This window comes from Ictidomys tridecemlineatus, chromosome 7 (assembly GCF_052094955.1).
Source record: "Ictidomys tridecemlineatus isolate mIctTri1 chromosome 7, mIctTri1.hap1, whole genome shotgun sequence".
Lineage (NCBI taxonomy): Eukaryota > Metazoa > Chordata > Mammalia > Rodentia > Sciuridae > Ictidomys > Ictidomys tridecemlineatus.
In genome coordinates, this window is record NC_135483.1 from 188,154,375 (window position 1) to 188,174,621 (window position 20,247).

General features: G+C 40.1%; 1 protein-coding gene across 2 annotated transcripts in view; it reads right to left on the reverse strand.

The window, feature by feature from the left end:
• Positions 1 to 1,594: 1,594 nt before the first annotated feature.
• Positions 1,595 to 20,247, reverse strand: part of LOC101978683 (thiamine transporter 2) — a 32,600-nt gene continuing 13,947 nt past the window's right edge. Inside the window, exons 1-3 of one of the 2 annotated variants that reach the window (XR_013424346.1) lie at positions 6,234 to 9,044; positions 5,197 to 5,512; positions 1,595 to 2,498 (exon numbers count right to left, since the gene is read on the reverse strand). The gene's annotated coding sequence lies outside the window, so the exon portion shown is untranslated. Of the gene's footprint in view, positions 2,499 to 5,196; positions 5,513 to 6,233; positions 9,045 to 20,247 lie in introns of those variants that run through there. The other variant, XR_013424345.1, reaches the window with a different exon arrangement.

A 20,247-nucleotide genomic window follows, 5' to 3' on the forward strand; every position in this document is an offset into this window, starting at 1 on the left:
ATGCCCCTAGCAATGTCTCTCTGTAGTTTTGTTTGAATTTTTAAACTGTGAATGGAACAGGATTTTGAATGCATTCACAGAAGTTGACCATCTGAAACCAAAACACCTGCCTCAAAATTGAACTCAGATGACAGATGTAACCAGATGTTCACGTATTGTGCTTACATTCCTACCTGGACTGCATGGACAGCAGAAGCAGGAGAGCTATTCACAGGGTCACTGATGACTCTGCCACCACTGTCATCCAACAAAGATATTTTTGGTACTGGGGACTGAACCCAGGGGCATTTTACCTTCGAGCTACATCCTCATCCCTTTTAATTTTTTAAAAAAATTTTGAGATAGAGTCTTCCTAAGTTGCTGAAGGTCTCTATAAATTGCTGAGGCTGGCCTCGAACTTGAGGTCCTCTTGCCTCAGCCTGGGGAGCTGCTGGGATTACAGGCATGTGCCAGTGTGCCCAGCTCAACAAAGACCTTTTAAGAAGGATCAAGATGTTTTAGGATATGAGATATGGTCATACCAAAGTAAAGATAAAGGGAAGTGTTTAATGATAAATTTATATTTTGCTAGAAAAAATTTAAAATAGCCATTGACTGCTAGGAATACAGAGAGAAAAAGCACAAGATAAAAGTGAAGATAAAAGCACAAAAATGGGAAGGAAATAACCATATACATCAGAAAGTATGTGGGGCCACATTCTGTTTGGATTGGACACGTGACATGGGCTCCTTCAGGAGTTGGGCTGTCTCAAGCCTTGTGTAGGCTGTTTGTTGTTAGATAGGAAATTCTTCTGATAGGAGGACAGAAAACACCGAAGTGGACACACAGTGACACAGAATGTAGGAGCTAAGTCACAGGCCAGGGGGAGAAGTCTCAGGATGCTGGAGGACAGGTAGTGCTGGTGAGGAGGTCGGGGGAAAGTCCCTGCACATCTTGCCCAGGATCAGAGGCATCCTGCACTGCTTCTGGCAACAACATTTCTGCTGGCAGCAGCCCTTCCCAAAGCCACAGCCACAGGAGCCAAAGCCACAGGAGTGGCAGCAGGTGCGGCGGCAGCAGCACATCACAGGGGTGCTGCAGCAGCCCCCACAGCAGCCCCCACAGCAGCCACGGCAGCAGGGGCAGCAGTTGGAGCAGCAGCCGACCCGGTAGCATCTGCATGTGGTGCAGCTGCTGCAGCCACCACAGCCTCCACAGCCTCCACAGCCTCCACAGCCTCCACAGCCTCCACAGCCAAGCAACCCATGTTGTCAGCAGAGAGGACTCAGGTGCAGGGAGGAGGGAGGATGGGGGAGAGGAGAGGGAGAGTTGGTGCTCTCTTCTGCAGGGAGTTGGGTTTAAGTACCAAGTCTGGGAGAGAAGAAAGAGAGCATATAACCCCTTCCTCGTTTCTGATGTGCAAGCAAGAATCTCAGCAGCTCTTAATGACTTCCCTTCACAGATGTCTTTGTCTTCTTTACGTTCTCAGTTTCTTTCTTTCTTTCTTTCTTTCTTTCTTTCTTTCTTTCTTTCTTTCTTTCTTTCTTTCTTTCTTTCTTTCTTTCTTTCTTTCTTTCTTTCTCTTTTTCTCTTTCTTTCTCTCTCTCTCTTTCTTTCTAGTTGTAGTTGGAAACAATACCTTTATTTTATTTATTTTTATGTGGTGCTGAGGATTAAACCCAGCGTCTCGTACGTGCTAGGCAAGCGCTCTGCCACTGAGCCACACCCAAGCCCCTTGTTTATTGTTTCTTAAAACTACATTCCAGTACAAACAAAAAAGGCATAACGGTTCCTGGGGAGCATTCTGGGATCCAGAGGCATGACAAGACTGTCAAAGTAATGGCAGCCTTCTCTCTCTTCCCACAAGGCTTGGAAAACGCAGACCTAGTGTGTGAGCTCTGGGCAAGGGCTCACTGACCACAGGCATTGCCTGGAGCCCCTGGCCCAGGGGCTGTGAGCTGCTGAGATGCAGATGAGTGAGATTTAAGGCTCAGTCCCTGACTTCAGGGCCTACACACAAAGTAACACTGCAACTGAGAATAGGAATAGCCAACGGAGTCAAAGTCACTAGTGAGGCCAGATGCCATCACCCCCTTATCAAGAAGTGGAATCTGCTGGTGGAATATTTACTCCTTCACTAACCACTTCATTTGAAGCATACCATTGTGATTTGTCTTCTGCACACCCAGGCCTTAAGGATTGTTTTAAAAGTAGAAATAAATCTTTATTGAAGTCTACATGTTAGTGGTGCAATTCCTGTCACATGTTGCTTTAGGTGAGGAAGACACTTTTGTCCTTGATTGGATGATATCAACTGAGATGTGAGAAAAATACCTCCGTGCTAACTAGCCTGACCGGGACCCTCTAGATGGCACAATCTGGGCTCTGTCTGTGGCACACACAGTCCAGAAGTCAGGAGGGAGAAGAGCTGACAAGGGAGAGAGCAGTTTACTGCTCTGAACTGAAGATCAACCCCGTGGATCCTGGTGGGCTTGGCACTTGGTGATCCACAAGGAAACTGTAAAAATACAAGGAAACAGATGGGAAGGTTAGCGGGCTGTTCTCAGGTGCCCTCATGCAGGAGCTTATCTGTCAATCAGGGGGAGTTCAAGGGATAGTGCTCAGACCTTTGGTAGCAGGCAAGACCCTCCACTCTTCTGTTTGTGAGAGGCTCACTACCCAGGGCCTGTTTCCCCAGCTTGGTAAACTGTTTTTAGAAATTGAGTGAGAGGAAATGCTGGAAGTCCTTAGGCTGATTAGTGGTGGTGGTGGTGGTGATGTGTGTGTGTGTGTGTGTGTGTGTGTGTGTGTGTGTGTGTGTGTGTGTGTTGCTAGGGATGAAATCCAGGCCCTCACACATACTAGACGAGTGCTCTACCATGATACAGCTGAGCTACACCCCCAGAAAACATGTTTTTTTTTTCCTCTTTCTTTCTTTCAGCAGGATCTTGCAATTTTACCCAGGCCAATCTCCAATTCACAGGCTCAAGTGATCTTCCTGCTTCAGTTTCCCAGGTGGCTGAGTCCACGATAGGTGTGTAGCACCACACCCAGCAGGTTAGTGACCCTAGTCCCTCTGCCTGGTCTTTGGATCAGAGGGAGATTTTGCAAGGGCTCAGGGGTTGCTTGACCTGGGTGGGGTTGCTGTGGAACTATGGATGTGTGAATAGGTTTTGCAGCTTTTAAGGGGACAGAATCAACAGAATTTGGTGAGAACAGATACAGGACTGAGAGAAGGGAAGGGCATTAACAATGTATGTCAGGATGTAAACAAGGGAGAGCCCTAGACAATCTTAGTGTGGGAAGTGCAACAACAACAAGGAAGTGAGCACTGATCACGAGTCCTGGGTCTTTCCCTTTTCCTTTTCCCAAGATGGTACTTAAGGGCGCCCAGCAGAAGGGGGCTCCAGACCTCCCTCTCCTCTCCTGAGTCTCCTCCTCTCTGCACCTGAGTCCTCTCTACTGACAACATGGGTTGCTGTGGCTGTGGAGGCTGTGGTGGCTGCGGTGGCTGTGGTGGCTGTGGTGGCTGCGGTGGCTGCAGTAGCTGCGGTGGCTGCGGTAGCTGCGGTAGCTGTGGCAGCTGTGGCAGCTGTGGCAGCTGTGGCAGCTGTGGTGGCTGCTGTGGCTGCTGTGGCTGCTGTGGCTGCTGTGGCTGCTGTGGCTGTGGTGGCTGTTGCACCCGCAGGGTGTGCTGCCGCCGCACCTGCTGCCACTCCTGCGGCTGTGGGAAGGGCTGCTGCCAGCAGAAGTGCTGCTGCCAGAAGCAGTGCTGCTGCTAGGCGGCCGCCAGCCGCTCCACCAGCAGCCATTCTGGGTAAGACTTACGTCCTTTCCTTCCTGTTCTTCAATCTCTCTCTGCACCTGGACTGTGTCTCTGGTTTTCCTTGGTATTTGAAGTCTTTCTGGCTGAAAAGTTTCCAAACTAATAGGAACCATCTCAATGCCACAGGACACCTGATCCTGGTACCTGAGTGACCCCCAAGTCACTGACCTCTGACCTCTGCTCAATGAGACTACTATTCCCAGCGCTCCCTTGGGTGGGTGATCACTGTCTTCACCTCCCCCTCTGTTCTACTTTTCCTTTTCTATATAAATGTTTCTTTTTTTCCTTTATGTTCTTAGTTATTATGTAATAATAACCAAATTTTCTAATAAAGTATATGCACATAAAAAGTATTCTTTTTTCCTGTGTTCTGTTTGACCACATGAATCCTTGTGTGTTTTGAAACTCGAGGGATGTTTTATTTTGAGGAAAACCCTTGGAATTACTTGTAATGGTAGCATCTCAAGCAAAGGGTCACATAAGAAGCTATGGCCAGCTGGGCCCAGTGGCACCTGTGCCCAGCGGCTCTGCAGGTGGAGACAGGAAGATTACAAGTTCAAGACCAGCTTCAGCAAATTAGTGAAGCCCTAAGCAACTTAGCAAGACCCTGTCTCAAAATAAAAATATAAAAAAGGGCTGAGGATTTGGCTCAGTAGTTTGAGTGTCCCTGGGTTCAATTCCCAGTACCAAAGAAACAAAAACAAAAGCAAAAAAAGCAAAACAAAACAAGGGTTGAGATTGTGGCTCAGCGGTAGAGCACTTGCCTTGTACCTGTCAGACACTGGGTTTGATCCTCAGCACCACATAAAAATAAATAAACAAAATAAAGATATTGTGTCCATGTATAACTAAAAAATATTAAAAAACAAAAACAAAACAAAAAGCACACACACACACACACACACACAAACAAACACACACTATGGCTGGCCTTATGATAACCAAACCCCTCCCTCAGTGAAACATTCATTGTCTATACAAAATACCCTCCTCCCTCATGCTTTCAGTGTGCATTACCCCTAGAAGATTCACAGTCCCTATTTTATTGATCTAATATGACATAGTCCTTGAGCTGCAGCCCCACATACCAAACATGGGCATTCCTATCAAGATCTGAATATAGTATAGAATGGCAGGACTAAGCCTATTTGGGTTTGGTTGGGTTTGTTTTTACAAAAAAAAATATTTAACCAAATATAAGAATTAAAAATGTAGTTCTACAACTGGCTTGAATCCAGGGTATCTAATTAGGTGACCTGTGTTACTAAATTTGGCCTGATCCAACGCGTCCCTTCTACAATGTGTAAGATCCCTTCCTACACGTGCTCTCCCAATTTATTTTCATAAAGCTTGAAAGGTCACACAGTTCTTTGGGTGAGGAGTGCACTACCTCATGGGTCACATCTTGTAGCTCTCCCTTCAGAGTCTGCTGGGACTTGAATGTAGTTTGAAGTCTCCAGCCAAGAGAGAGGCAGGGATAATGTAGGGTCCTTGGAAAAGGAACAGCCCAGGGAGCCACCGCAGGTCCTTCAGGTGGAGGAGGGCTAACCTCCGCAGGTAACTGAAAGAGCTGAAGCTGCTGCAGAGAAGACGGGGCAGAATTTGGGGGTTAGCTATTCCCAGCTTCTATAGGAGTGGCCTTGTTTCTGTTCCAATTGTCACAATTCCGCTCCTTTCCAATCAATGTCTGACTTCATGAGAGATGACTGAAATCAAAACAAATCACACTTTTTTATAAGGTACTTCGCAGAAGGTTAATATATTATCTATTATTGACATCAAGACTCCCAGCAAGGCTGGGAGTTCAACTTACATTGTAGGATGAGATTTGGGGTTTGATTTTTCAGAATATTAAGTTCATGGTTAGGGGGTATAAAAGTTTCTTTTAGGTCAAATGCAGGTTTTAAGTCATTAATGTGGTCCTTAAACAGGGAATTCAAAGTCCCTGACCTCATCCTTCTCCTTTCTTCTAGTTCCTTGTTGACACGTTTCTTAGCTTGTCAACAAGCTAAGAAATGTCCAGGGTTGCTGACAGCCACCAGATACTAGGAAGAGGCAAGGAAGGACCCTCCCTGTAGAGTCTTCAAGAGAACGTGGTCCTGCCAGCACCTTGATTTCAGACTTAACCTCCAGGGGCACTTTGGTAATTTAGTCTGTTCACTGTGCACAATTTCTTGTGGCAGTCCTTGGTGTCTCTGCACCCACATCATGCCCTGATTACTAGTCCCCTCTTTAACATTGCAAATAGATTCACTGTGGTTTTAAATATAACCAGACTAGTTAACCAATTCCAGAAAACCAGAAACAGTTCAGAAAACTTAGTAAGATTCTTTCATGACTGCCTCCAAAATCTACATCAGTCAGGGTTCATCCTGAGAAAGAGAACCAGTAGGATATATAGAGGAAGAGGTTTATTTCTTGACTCACCTGATTAAGGGACTGTTGAGGTGGTTCAAAACTCCACAGATGGAGTTTTCACTTTTAAGGGAAGCCTGAGTTTGTCTCTTAAAGATCTTTCAGTTGATTGAATCAGGCTCACCCAGATATTGTAGGATTATCTTTTTGAATTAAAGTCAGCTAATTATGAACTCACATCTGCAAAATACTACACAGTAACACCTAGGTTAGTGCTTAATTGAGTAAATGAGGACTGTAGCCCAGTCAAGTTGATACATAAAACTGGCCATTACAAATTGAATTTTAAACTTTTAAATTAATCTGAGAAGAATTGAAATTGTTATGATATTTATTCCATACAATGTCATGGTAAAATTTAGCTGAAAAATTTCCTTTGATTTTTTTTTTTTGCTTCACTTTGTGGGAATTAAATATGATTATTCATTCTAACTTTTTGTGCTGATATACAATGTTAGTATAATAATCATGGTTATCACATATTGATCACTTAAAAACTTAGATCTGCCCTGATCTATGTTGTTTACCTATTACTGAAATCAAAACAAATTACACTTTTATAAGATAAGGCCCAGGAAACAACTTTTTCAAAAATTTGTTTTTAAAAGGGATGAAAAAATTACTTACTCTCAAGCCTACTGTTAGCCAAAGCAACATTCTTTTATAGAACAGAATGCCTACTGTTTACATATGCTTTTTCTTAAAAAAAGATAAAACTAGATTTGTAATTAGGAACAAATAAGAGGTTTCTAGGTAGTGGCAATGTTCTCTTTCTTGGGTGTGAGAATTGAAATATTTGTTTTATAATTACCTGCTATAGTGATTTGTTACGCTATTGGTTAACCAGTACATTTGTTTTATATACCTTTCTCTATGCATGTAATAATTCAAAGTGTTAAAATAAGTTTAAGAGATTCATAAGATCACGTGTGTGAAAAAACACAGCAGTTAATATGACTACTGAGTCACAAAATGTATTTGAGAAGGAATATTCCAAATTACATGTAGACCAAATTTGACTCAGAAACTCCAAAATTGTGGATACTAAGTCTGGCTAGTAGGTGAATGTTTGTATCTTTCTGATTTAATCAAAAGTGGTATTTGAAAAATCACATAAATATTGAGAACTAAGACAGGAAAAAAAAGGATTAAAAAAAGTTTAATAATCAAACCACAACAAACAATTCCTTGATATCGTCGAGTCAGCAATCAAATTTCCCTAATTGTCTCAGAGTATTTTTAGCTTTATTGAATCAGGATTCAAATGAGTTCACACATTGCCATTGATTGACAGTTCTCTTAAGGAACTACCAGTGTCTCTTTTCTCCTTGCATTTTGTTTGTTGAAAAAAAAAAAAACCTGTAGTTTTTCAGATTCAGGTGTTTTTTTTTTTTTTTAAATTCTATTCATGGATGTCATTGAATAAATTCTATGTCTTCTCTCTTTCTTGTAAGTTGGAAGTTCAATGTAAGAGTTCACTTGCTATTTTAGTGATAATTGATGTATCTTCATTTTTTTTACCCTTCTATTTTTCTTGCTCCTTAATTTCCCCTTCCTTTCTTGATTCTTGTGTTAATATTTTTCCATAGTAGATATTTTATTTTTTTCTGTATATAGCTTACATCACATACTTCTGATTTTTTTTAATAGTTACACTTGAAATACTTACATCTTAAATAAAGCATTGGCGTGTCAAGGACAATGGAGATGGTGGGAGTGACCTGCCCTGGGTTCAGGCAGTAAGTGGGAGAATGATCTGTAGGGAACTTTAAAACATTAGTAAAACTGATGAAAAGCAATAGTAAAACAGTCTGCTTTTTACTACTGCTGTACACAAACAATCCTCAATGATGATGGTGATAAAGTATTTTATTTGCCTCATTGCCTCATGGGCACACAGGAGTAGTGGGAGCACTAATTAGAAACTTAATCTCCAAATCCTATGTGGATGGTATTTAAAGGTAGGGCACTGGAAGGTAACTAGGTTTAGATGAGGTCACTAAGGTGATGTCGCTTGATGGAATTAGTGACTTCATTCCATCAAGCTATTCTCTCCTTGCCAATTATGCCACCTTTCTTAGTCCATTATTTTTAAAAAATATTTTTAGTTGTATATGGACACAATGCCCTTACTTATTTATGTGGTGCTAAGGATCCAACCCAGAGCCTCTTGTGTGCAAGGCAAACACTGTACCACTGAGCTACAACCCCAACTCTCTTGATCCATTTTTTTATTACTATAACAAAATAGTTGAGTCCAGGGAGTTTACAAATAATATAAGTTGATTTGGCTCATGGTTCTGGGGTCTAGAATGTCCAAGAGCATGGTGAATCATAACATGGTGGAAGGTCATTGCATGGTGACATGAAGCAAGTGTGCCAGCTTAGTTCATTCTTTCTCTCCTTATAAAGTCACTAATTCCATCAAGCGACATCACCCTAGTGACCTCATCTAAACCTAGTTACCTTCCAGTGCTCTACCTTTAAATACCATCAACATATGATTTGGAGATTAAGTTTCTATTAGTGCTCCCACTACTCCTGTATGTCCAGGTGCAGAGCACCCTTCAGCACTGGGTCACCTTATGGCATCTCTCCAGGGAGATGCTGCAGCTCAGTAGGGGGTTGAGGCAGCCAGGGACAGGACTGGCCACTTGGACCTCTTTTGGGCACCCTTCTGGTGCTCAGATGCCTAAGAAGGCTTTTACCAAACAAGAGTAAAAGCCAGAATCACTTCCTCTCTTAGGTCTACGTGGCAGTTGGTTAAGTTACCAAATCCATGCCAAACCGGACTCCAAAAGAAGTTCTCTAACGGATTTGACAAGTGATTCTATAAATGTAATGATTGAAGCACCTCTGTCAAAGGGAGAGGCTACCGCTGAGCTCTGTGGGTATCTTTGCAGGGTCTTAAAACTTCAGGAAGAGTGCTGTGTTTTGGATAAGGGTGGAAAATATTGTGAACACAAGCTGAAGCTTTTGACCTCTACAACTGCAGAAGAGATCTTGGAGAAAGTATAAAAGGAAACCATAAATAAATAAATACAACGAAAAGTGTGTCCTTGAGGGACTTTTAAATTTCTAACCACGAAGCTGCTGCTAAATAGGAAAATTCATGTTAGATGTCAGGTATCCCCCCAAAAGCTCATGTGTGAGATAAGGCAAGAACATTCAGAGGTGAAATGATTGGATTATAAGATTTTTAATATAATCTATGCATAAATCCTTTGACAGGGATTAACTGGGTTGTACCTGCAGGCAGGTAGGGTGTAGCTGGAGGGGTGGGTCCCTGGTGGCGTGCTTTGGAGTATATAATTTGTCCAGGGTAAGTGGCTCTCTCTCTCTGCTTCCTGGTGTCAGGTCCCTAGCTGATTTCTTCTGCCACCCATTCTGCCATGATGTTATGACTCACCTTGAGCCCTGAGGAATGGAGCTGACCACCTATGGACTGAGACCTCTGAAACCATGAGCCCCCAAATAAACTTTCCTCCTAAAAATGTTCTTGTCGGGTCTTTTGATCACAGCGCAAAAAAAACTGACAAAAACAGAAATATGTTTAAGTGCCTAAAAGAACATGGGGGGGGGATACATATAAGAAAAGGTAGAAATTAAAAAAAATCTAGATGTTTAATGCACCATGAGAGATGGCAATTAGAACATAAATTCTTTGACTTCTCATTGAATGAGTTATCTTAATTGTAAGCTAAATAACAATGTCCCTACAATATTTCTGGAGTTCTGGGGATTGCCTTCTAAAAACGTTTTCAGGTAACAGAGGAAAACCTGTCATGCTGCTTCTGTAGTTTGACTTTATATTTTAAGATGCTTATCTAAATGCAATTTTTTTGACATATTTAAAAAACTCTACGGAGCATTTTGTAAAAAAAAAATAAATAAGAATTATCAAGACTTGTAATCTATTCTTAATTATTTTTGAGAAACCACTACATTTTCTTCCTCCTTGATGGTAACTTGCACCTTCAAATCCATTGGTACTTACCAATCTCCAAATCCTTCAAAGAACAATAGGGACATGAAAGCATATTAAAGTTGAAAAGGATAAGAAATACTTTTTTTTTGCATAAACATGGTTTCTAACACATGAACTTCTGGGAGCCATATTCAAAAAATGGTACCACTCTAGGAGTAACTTATGGACCATTTTTATCTTCTCGGGAAGGGCACAAAAATCTTTAGTTTTGAACACATTATCCAGTATGTTAGTATTTAAAAAAAAACTTTTCAAGATAAAAATATAAACATCACTGTTTTGCTTTGCCACTGTTTGCTTGGTTTCCTGCATCTTTAGCTTCCTTCTGGTTTCCTCCTCCTCACGTGCCTTCCTTTGGGGTAAGTCCTCCTTCCTCAAGTGCCTCTTTCAGAGGCTTGGGTTTGCTAGTGATACCACTGCCTCCATTTCTGTTGATCTGAAGATGTTTTCATCTTGTTCTTATTTCTAACTTGGTCTTCTCTTGATGCCCCGTTTCAGGCTGGCAATAATTTTCCCAACTCTTTGGAGATGTTATTCCACTGTCTTCCTGGCTTCCACTGTACCCTGGTGGGAAGGTACTTGCCAACCTAATTGTCACTCCTCCTAGGTGATGTTCTTTATTCCCTCTGGCCTGTTTTTTAAAAATTTCTTTCCCTTTTCCCTTCTTTCTTTTTATTGGGGGAGGGGTATTGTGAAGTTTCCCTACCGTGTGGTCAGAGAGGAATTTCTTTTCGGTATTCCTTTTGGAGATTTCTAGGCCCCCTAACTCTGAGGATTCATTTATATCTTCTTCAGAATTTCCAGTGGACATTTCATTATCTGTCCCCTTCCACTCAAGTAACTCTAAATAGAGAGTTAAATATCTAAATAGATACTTGCTGAACTTTCTCACTTCATTCTCCATGTATGATAATACTTTTTCCCCATTTATACTGCTCTGAGTTGTAAATCTAGGTGATTTCTTCTAGTTTCATAGTTTTCTCATTATGTGAATCTAAATTGCTCTGAACATGTTTATCAAGCTTCTAATTCTGATTAGTTTTATTTTGTCTCCTAATATTCATGATCATTTATGATGTATCCTGTTCTACTCTTACTTTCCTCTGTATGTAAACCTATTAAACATATTTACTTTCTAATGCTAAAAACAGTTCCTTCCATCTCTGATCATTCTATTTATTATTTCAGTTCACATGTATATAGCACTATATTCTTGTATGATGTTGGATTTTTAAAAATCCTAGGCTCAAATTGAGCAGAATTTTATCAGTGGTAATACTTTTCATTTGATTTTTCTTTTTTTATGTCACTGGGACTGAACCCAGGGATGCTCTACCATTGAGCTACATCCCCAGCCCTATTATTATTTTATTATTATTATTATTAATCATTAAGACAAGGTCTTGCTAAGTTTCCCAGGTTGTCCTTAAACTTGTGACCCTTAAACTTGTGACCTCAGCCTCCTGAGTTGCTAGGATTACATTCAGCATGTGTCATGGAGCCTGGCTTGTGGCAGTGTTTTGATACTAGTGTTGGGGGCGTTTTCTAGAAATTATTTGCCTTCGATACACCTGAGGACGTTGCCAGTTAGGACCACTTTAAACTAAATTAAAAAATGTCTTAGACAGATGTAGCCTGTAGAAATAGATTTCCAGAATTTTGTGTATCGGTTTATGAAGGCAAATTTACTAGCAAATTTTTCCGGTAAATTCCTCAGACTCCCTCCAAATTAGTCTTCTTTGTCTAGGTTTCCTCCCCTATAATCCCGTATTTTGCTCTGATTCACCATTCAGCGGAGATGGCAGGGGGTGATCTGTCAGTCTCAGGTTCCACCATTTTATAAACTATTTTAATGTTTTAACTCAAAGAACAGCTGAAGTTGAAGACCAGCTTTTTGTTATCAAATAAAATAACAAAACTTATGTGGATTTTCAGTGAATTTGGGGTCCTGATCATTCAGACATCACATCCTTCTCCCACTTTCCGTTCTCATGGAGATGGACTCAAGGCAGTGACCTGGAGGAATAGTACTGAGAGCGGGAGCTTGAAGGAGAAGGGGGTACTTGGGGTTGTTTGGCATTTTAAAACATATTAATAAATGTTTTTAAAAAGAATAGATTAGGAAATCTCCTTCAATAGAAGCAACAGGCCTTTTAAAATTGATTAAAAGAAGAAAGGTTTACTTTCATTAAGAAACAACAAAAACTAAATATCAGAACTATCTCACACCACAAGACACTTAAATTTCATTGATATCAATTTTTTTAAATGTAATTATAAATGGCTGAATTGGTAGGAAACTAGGAAAAGTCCTCAGAGGTCGAAGCAGGAACAATAAGCCAGGTACATAAGGAAAAGCCACTTGCCACGGACTCAGTACATCTGCCCGCTCCTCAGTGACCTGGAGTTTTGATTTCAGTGGCAAACCCCACGCCATGTGTGAGCTCATGATGAGGAAACCCCTCAGCTGAGCTCTCAGGGCTGTCCAGAGTCACATGCTCGGCATCCCGGGGGGACTGTGTCCACTGGGAGGGGGATGGTGAGAGAGTGGTTAATGGCATCAGAGCAGAGGTGGGCAGTGAGGAGGCAGCTCGATTTCGTACAGCACAACAGGACAGCTCTAGCCTGCAACACCAAATTATACATTTCCAAGGTAACTAGAAGACCTCGAAGGTTCCTAACACATAGAAATGATAGTATCTGAGGAGACAGAGATGCTAATTACCCTGATGTGATCATTACACATTGTATGCAAGTATCTGATTAGGACAGCATAACCCATATTTCAGAGCCAATATTATGCCAATTAAAAAATAAAATAAGCTGGGTGTAGTGTCCCATATGCCTATAATCCCAGTGACTTGGGAAGCTGAGGCAGGAGGATCAAGAGTTCAAAGCCAGCCTCAGCAAAAGCAACTCAGTGAGAGGTTGAGTGCCCCTGAGTTCAATCCCCACAATCAATCAATCAATCAATCAAACAATCAATCAATAAAATAATTCTGATATATGGGAGGCTTTACAAACTTCAAACAAATACCCATTTCATACACTTAAAACAATAACATCCTGTTTTACTTTTGGTGAGGTCATCTTTCTGGGTAGAGTGCTCCTGTCCTTAGCAAGCCTTTGGGAATTATAACTAGAAATCCATTTTCATGATTCTAACTTTTATCTAATTAAATGTAGACCAAAGTACCAGTTATCCTAGCTGGATCATCTAATGGAGCGCGCAACCAGGGGCCGTCCATCAGCTGGTCCCAGAGCAGCTGCGCATCAGGGCTGCAGGCCACAGAGCTGGGGAGGAAGGGTCATTGGCTTTCCAAGAGAAGACGCCAGAGAGGAGCCACACAGTGTGTGGGTTTTATGAGTTCAAGGCGCCACTGTGCACAGCCAACTTTTTTTTTTCTTTTTTCATGCGAACTTCTCAAATTGGCAAGAGTTGCTTTTTTGTATCTTAGATTTCAAGTCCCTTGGAGGAGACTGAAGGGTGCAGGCAAAGAGATTGTGAGTGAATGAGGGGTCTTTTTGTGAACTCCCTTGGTCAAGAATTGATGTTCTCTCACTCTGTTCTCCACTCCAAATGTCTGTCTGCAAACTGGGGGATGCGACTGAGGAGACGGAAAGGGGTGGAGGGATCTGATAATGGGTAACCCATGTCTGGGTGTTCTGCCATGATGCCTGCGGAGTGTTAGACTTCATTTACCTAATTGAAGGATTGTTTTTAAAAGTTAACTGTTCTGAGATGTTGTGTGGTTGATTATTTACCCATCACCTCCAATACTCATCTCTTTTTGTAGAGTCTCCCCCAAAGTATTTTAGGTCATCAGCATATCATACTTCCTATGCCTCAGTTCATGGCTATGGCTCCTTGCACAACCAGCTGTGTACTTACTACTAAACTACTCCTCAAATTTTTCTAGATGAGGTAAAAATGCTCCTTTTGGCTTTTCTCAGGAGCCTTTCCCTCTAATCTCATTTGTTTTGGAAGATGTGCCTTGAAACCTCTTTTTAAGATCGTCCTGTTCCTGAAATTGGGAAATCATGAGCAGCCTACATCCCAAGACCAGTTTGGGAAACACTGAGAAATGAGAGAAGTACTTCAGGGTGTCTCCAAGCAGCCTTTGCTTGACCAATCTCTGTGTCATGAAATCACTGGCTCCGATTATATTTTCTACTATTTAGATTCCAACCTTTTAAAGTGGCCTTTGGCATTGTGTTCCTAGAATCAATGATCAACAGACATTTATGATTGAGATTTGGGGGGTTTTAATCAATTTGCTTTCATATTATTTGCTCTTCAAAGGTTAGCTCAAGCATACGAGCATTCCTATCAAAAATCAATTTTTAAGACAGCAAACTTGTACAGCCAATATGGAAAGCAGTATGGAGATTCCTTGGAAAACTTGGAATGGAAGCACCATTTGACCCGGCTATCTCACTCCTCGGTTTATACTCCATAGGACTTAAAAACAGCATACTACAGAGACACAGCCACATCAACGTTTATAGCAGCAAAATTCACAATAACTAAATTGTGGAACCAAACTATATGCCCTTCAGTAGATGAATGGTTAAAGAAACTGTGGTATATAAACACAATGGAGTATTACTCAGCATTAAAAGAATAAAATCATGGCATTTGCAGGTAAATGGATAGAGTTGGAGAACATTATGCTAAATGAAGTAAGCCAATCCCCACAAACCAAATGCCGAATGTTTTCTCTGATATGAGGATGCTGATCCATAATGGGGATGGTGGCAGGGGACAGAGCATGGGGAGGAATGGAGGAACTTTAGATAGGGCAAAGGGAATGGAGGGGAAGGGAGGGGGTATGGGGGTAAGAAAGATGGTGGAATGATTTCCAATAACTCTGTTATTTGGAAATCTGATCACTGAATCATTGGTTGTCTAAATGAGTAAAAGATAATTATTTTTCTGGACATCGTTACTCTAAGTACATGTATGAAGACACAAATGGTGTGACTCTACTTTGTGTACAACCAGAGATGTGAAAAATTGTGCTGTATATGTGTAATATGAGGTAAAATGCATTCTGCTGTCATATATAACAAATTAGAATAAAAAGATAAAAATATCAATTTTTAAGAAGGCTGCTTTTAAAAATTGGTTCTTTTAAAATATTCATGATGGCAAGAGTATACTTTGACATATTATACATACATGGAATATAACTTATTCTAAACTGGATCCCATTCTTGTGGTTGTACATGATGTGTTGTTTCACTGGCTGCTTTTTAAAACCGGGGATTTTTAATATAAATAATATGTTATATATATATATTTTTTTTTTTTTCAGGGAAATGTTTGTAGGACTAGCATTTGTCTTCTGTTATGACTTTGAATTTTGCAGTTTCTGCTTTGGCACGTGGCTGACCCGGTCCCTTCTTCAGGAGCTGAGCTTTAAAAATAACTTCCCATGGAAGAACTCAATAAAAAGTGGTTCTAGAGCTGAGATGTCAGCAGAGAATAGAAGATAGGACAGAAGATACAAAGGAAAATTTGGGAGGAGTTCCTTAAAAAGTCTGTATTTCTCTTGGTTGGGAAGGAAAAGAGATTTGGAGTTCTTGAACTATTTGGGGATAGAAAAAAATAAAGCTTGGATTTTTTTTTCTGTTAAATTTTAGATCCCCCTCTCCCCCAGCTTTCCATACCTGTGTGACATCCCCTTCAATTAGACAAAAGACTAAAATGTATTTGTTCGTCAACAGCGAAGACATTTAAGACAGATTACACAGAACAGGGGCATAAAAGGTGACGGATGCATGGGTCCTTTTCATCTCTAGTCCTGCCTTGCCTAACTCCATTATGAAATTCACTCATTTCAAACGAAGACATAATAGATTTGTGGGAAAGTAAAGGAAATATCTGGAGATGATTAATGTAAAAGTCCTTAGAAAATGTAGGTGCATCCTAACTGCTGACTTAAGTGTACAGATGTTGTTCCATTGGAAAAGAGAAAGCTGTGCCCATGTATTGAGGACACTGTGGGGACAGGACTGTGAGTCTCAGAAGCCAGCATTTAACCTAGTGTGAGAACTCAGGACGTAGGCCCTATACTTGCTGCTTTACTGATGAGAAAACGAGACACTTATGAAGATTATACCTTTGGGGTTTACTTCAAAGTCATCCAGGGACAGGGGAGAGGAATTTCATGGGAGTTACAGGTGGAAGCAGTCTGGCTGTACATGGGTCATTGTAAAAGCTGCAGGACAAGAACATCAGCCTTCCTGGCACTATTCTATTTTATTTTTCATAGTCATTGGGAATTTTTTAAAATGAAAAGTTTCTAAAAAGTCAGTGATAAACATGAAGATGGAGCCTGGGAATTTACTGACCCCAGCTTTGTTCTTTCTCCATCATACCACACTCATAATGATCTCTAACAAACTGGAGAGCAAACTGCAAGCCACATAACAGTTCAGGAATTTAACTTCACTTCAAAAGTTACAGTTGCTTTGTTGTGACCTCAAAATGTATGGAGTCTACATGAATCTTAGTTTTAGTATTTATTAAATGAAGTTGTCTTTTTTTCCTATTGAACCAGCGTGAGGATAAAATAGATTTTTAAAAATATTCTGGTGTGAATTTCGGGTTTTAAAAAATTATTTATTTTTACCTTTTGTTTTAATAAAAATAGTTCAATATACTAAACACTCTTATTGACTATTTAAGGAGTAGGTAGGATTGACCATTTTGTCCATGAGACTTAGTAGGTTTATGGACATTATGAACCAAGCTTTAATGAGATTGAATGTTTAAAAAAACAAAAAAACCTTTCACTGTGGGCTGAGAACTACTCCCCCGGAATGACTTTGTGGCTCTATCTTGTACTCTGCATTTATTCTCTCACTTGTTCAGTGAAAAGTCACCTGTTTAAAGAAAAGATTTCTTAAGAAACAGGATGTCTGATAACCACACCATCTTTATATTTTTTAATATAGAATTATCCCACTGAAGACATTATGCTAAATGGAAGAACCGGAAATAAAAGTCCAAATATGATACGATTCCATTAATATGGCATTCTAAAGTGACAAATGATGGGGATAGAAAACCCATCCGTGGGGCTGGGGATGTGGCTCAAGTGGTAGCGCGCTCTCCTGGCATGCGTGCGGCCTGGGTTCGATCCTCAGCACCACATGCCAACAAAGATGTTGTGTCCGCCAAATACTAAAAAATAAATATTAAAAAATTCAAAAAAAAAAAAAAAAAAAAGAAAACCCATCCGTGGTTGCCAGCGTCTGGGGTGGAGAAGAAGGGTTGATGGCCGGACCCCAGGAGAGCATCGTTCCGGGTGAAAAAACTGTTCTTTATCTTCCTCATGGTGGTTACACAGTTATGTTTGCTCAAAATCACAGAACTGAACAAGAAAGTGTGAATTCACTGCATGTAAATTATATCTCAAATCTGACTTTAAAAAGTGTGTGTGTGTGCATATATGCATAATTCACTACATACAGTTGTATTTATATATTGTAGAGCAGTAGCATATCTCTCTCTCTCTCTCTCTCTGTGTGTGTGTGTGTGTGTGTGTGTGTGTGTGTGTGTGTGTGTGTGTAGAGTTTTGAACTTACGCCTCTGTGTCAGTGGGAGCACAGAGGCTGTGCTCCTGCCTGGGTGCTGACTAGATCATCCTCGGTTGTCAACCACAGTCGAAGTCATGGTGGTCTGAATCAGCAAAGCAATGAAAGTCTCGATTTTGAACACCAAAGAATAAATTCCACGCTGAGATTAACTGCAATCTGAAACCTAACATTGTGAACACAAAAGAGCTTAACACTTGTGAGGGTTTTTAAACCCCACGCAGTGAATTGTGCTCTTCCTCAGGTCTTTTTCTGCTGGGGAAGCTCAGGCTTTTGCTGACTCTTCTAGAAGATCTTCTAGCAGGGATAGAAGAAATAAGGGTAAACTGTATTTTATTGTTCCACAGGATGAGATGTATTGTGATAATGAGCTTAAAACTAGTTATCCACTTAAAAATTAAACCAAATAATCTAAATACTCTGGAACCAGGGAACAACAAATGTTACTTAAGATTGATATGGTTCAACAGTCACTTGTTGGACATTTCAGTAAGTGGAAAGAGCTCAATGTGTTGAAATTCTGTTATTTGGAAATCTGATCACTGAATCATTGGTTGTCTAAATGAGTAAAAGATAATTATTTTTCTGGAAAACCCACAAATTACTTCCTTTCACAGTTGATTAAGTCTAACAATCAGTTCATTTTAAATAATTGTACTGGGGTTTTAAATGTAACCTGTCAAGATGTTTTTAGAGTTCTTCCATGTAATTGAACCAAAACATTTATAACATGAATCTACTTACAAATATGAAGTCAAATGAAAAGTTTTTACTATTTGTCCTATCCAAAAATCCTCAGATAAAAAAATAAATACAAGTATTCTAAGATTTTGTTATTTGATGACTATGCATTATTTCTATGCAAATAATTATCAACTAAACATAGCAAAACCTCCAAAATAACCCCAGGGGTCATGCATTGACTGTGACAGGTGGCCCAAATAGGATTTTTAATTTCAGATATTTCTTTAGCTAACAATTTTTCCCTTGAACAAATGTTTTACTGGATTTTTGCTTTCGAAACCCAGATTAAATCAAATGGCAGATTTCCTTTTAGCATGCAAATCATTCCCTGTTGAAATCTTTACGTAATCTGTGCAGATTCTTAAACAGCTTGACAGTGATTACTTTGTGTTGAATAAGACCAGTACATGTGGTGAATTCAGAATAAAGACACTGTTCTGACGGCAGGGTGGGAGAGGCACTGAATCCTAAGAGTTTTAGTCCAAATTCAGAAGCTGTTTCTAAGGAACCCAAAACGACACGAAGTTATACTGTATCAAATCTTATTTGGAAGCTCTGTTGGGTCATTTCACAGTGGCATCCACATGATCTCCGTGAAGACAGAGAGCTATCATCCAAAGGACAGGTCTTGGGGAAAGAATTGTCATATTTATATTGTTCTATGGGGCATTTAGCATGAGATACAAATGAAGCTCTGGGATGGTCTATAATTTAAAACAGAACCCCTTGAAATGTTATTTGATCAAGGATGTGCTGTGTATTATAGAATTATGGGATTGGCATTTCCCAATTTCTCTGTAATTTAGAGAAAAGTAATACAAATATTTTCTAAAGTATTTAAAATATTAGTTTGTGCTTTTATAATAATGGAATGATTAAATTAAATTTAATTTAATGCCCAAAGGTTTTTTTTTCATGTTGTAGTAATTCATTTTTTTCTTTCAAGAATATTAATAAGTGCTTAACATGAAACAAAAACAAAGGCAAATTTACTAGAGGCATGCTAGTGAACAGGCTGGACAATGACCCTGCCCTCAAATAGTTTGCACCCCATCTTGCGGGGAAGATAGAGCTCTACTTCTGTTAGAATATCAAAGGATAGGAAAAAAAAACATGGTAACAATAAGGAAATATCAGTGAAGCTTCACATAAAGAAAAAGTAGGCATACTCAAACAAAACCAAAGTATCTAAAAGTAATCAGAAGAAGAAAATCATCATATTTAGGAAAACAAAAATGATAATGACAGTTAATTCCTCAATGCAAGCCAGGAGACATAAAATGACAACTCTTTAAAAAGTTGAAGAAGCCATGTGTGTGTGCAGTCACACACATTTGCAATCCCAGGGGCTCTGGAGGCTAAGGCAGGAGGATCACAAGTTCTAAGTCAGCAACTTAGTGAGGCCCTAAGCAACTTAGCATGACCCTGTCTCAAAATAAATAATAAAAAGGGCTGGGGGTGTGGTGGGTTGAATAGTCCCAAGTCCCAACTCTCTGAACCTGTTGTTAATGTGACCTTGTTTAGAAAAAGGATCTTTGTAGATGTAATAAAGGATTTTGAGATGAAACCGTTCTGGATTTATGGGCAGTCCTAAATCTAATGTCTGGCATTGTTATAAGAGAAAGCCTCTTTCTCACCATAAAATGTGAGTTATATCTGTTCATGTTTTGTGGCCTTACATTACAATTT